This window comes from Sarcophilus harrisii, chromosome 3 (genome assembly GCF_902635505.1).
Source record: "Sarcophilus harrisii chromosome 3, mSarHar1.11, whole genome shotgun sequence".
Classification (NCBI taxonomy): Eukaryota; Metazoa; Chordata; class Mammalia; order Dasyuromorphia; family Dasyuridae; genus Sarcophilus; species Sarcophilus harrisii.
Genome location: NC_045428.1, coordinates 545,011,793 through 545,013,713, shown reverse-complemented (window position 1 = coordinate 545,013,713; position 1,921 = coordinate 545,011,793).

Sequence of the window (1,921 nt, the reverse complement as noted above, 5' to 3'; positions counted from 1 at the left end):
CAGTTAGATGGTCAGTCTATAGAGCTAGTTCATAAGTATATATGGATATAGATATATAAAGATATCTGTGTATACATACATAATATATGCACAAAATATAGATTGTATACACACATACAAATATATCTATATTCCTCCCCCCCCAAAAGAACTTGAGAGATTGGTTGTACTTTTCCATGATTTGCAATCTTATCACTAGAAAATTGCTGATATTAAAAAGATAGGGCTTTGTTCAAGGAGAACAGGATTGTTAAAAGATCTGCACATTTTTTTCGAATACATCCCAGTCTGCTATCCTTTTCCCATTTAATTCTGGGTCCAGCCCACAGTCCATTTGCAGAATCTGTCTATGAGCTATATGGTGAAAGGGTGGACTCAACAGTCCTAGTCTATACACCTGCATATTACATTCTGGGCAGCAAGAGTTCTTTATCCACTTGGTTTTTCCTGTATGGCTTGCAAAGCTGATTTCATCTGTCTTGTTGTGAATCTCATTTAGCAGACTCTGACTCATTCTATTCCCGATTTTTAAAAATTTTTAAATATTTTTATTTTCCCTCAGTTATATTTAAGACAATTTTAATTTTTTTTTAACTTGAGTTCCAGATTCTCTCCTTTATCCCTACATTCACTTCCTATGAAGTAACTACATGTGAAGTTATGCAAAGCATTTCCATAAAAATCATGTTGTGAAAGAAAACATGGATCTCCTCCCTTAAAAATCCCTCAAGAAAAATAAAGGAAAAAAAGAGAGAAAGAGAGAGAGACAGACAGACAGACAAACACACACACACATACACACACACACCATACATACATAGACCCAGAGAGAGACAGAGAAAGTTGCAATCTGTAGTCAGACACAAGGAGTTCTTTCTCGGGGTGTGCTTAGGATTTTTCATTATAAGTCCTTCAGAGTTGTTGTGGATAATAGTATTGCTGAGAATATTTGCCTTACTGTAAAGCTTTTTGAAATCAATATAACATCATCCACAAATAGGAAAATATGAAGGACCTCACCACCTATAACAGATTCTTCTTCCACCTTAATTTTGTGCTATACATCCACCATCATAGTGGCAAACATTATTCTGGGCTTCACTTGATATCAACAGAGGATCATTAAACAAAATGATCTTGGTTGTTTTAATCAAGGCATCTTGTGTGATTTTAACATATCCATGGGAAGTATCTTGTTGAAGGAGAACTTTTAAGGGTATATTTTGCTTTATTGAATCACATTGTCAATTCACAAAGAGCAAGGATCTTAAATTCATAGCATCTGTTGGTCAATTGTGTGATTGTAAAGATTGTAGAATATCATTTGCAAAAGCCTGCTTGTTTCTTTCTCATGCTTGGAACAAGGATATATTTGATGTGTATACAGAGCATTCTCATAAAGATGCTGTAGAGGTGAGAAATCAGGCATATGGAGCAGTATTGAATAATGTTCTCTTGATTGCCTTCCCTTTCTCCCCTAATAATACTATCTGGTTTTTTTTTTTTTTTTTTCCCATCAGTTGTTCAGTATCTCATTCAAATACATTGGGAATTGCCCCCTTTAATTGCCTTCAAAATTGGGCTGTCCCCATCTCCTTTGTCTATGTTTTGTTTAGTCTAGCTGCTTTTCTGATCTTTGTATCTTTAATGCTATTTCCAATTCCCCATGCTTCTCATTGGGGATTACGATATTATAATCCTTATGCAGTACCTCCATTGTCACTGATGAAGAAAATAATTTATTATATAAGTACTGACAGATAGTAGTCATTTTTTGCCTGTTTGTTTTGTTATATCTAATTTTGTCTTCAAATGCTTTTTTGATTTTATGTCTCCTGCCAACCTGGGTAAAAAATTCATATTTCTGGCTGCTACTTTTCACTGTTTTATGAGTTCATAACCTTGTGCCATTTTCCTCCAT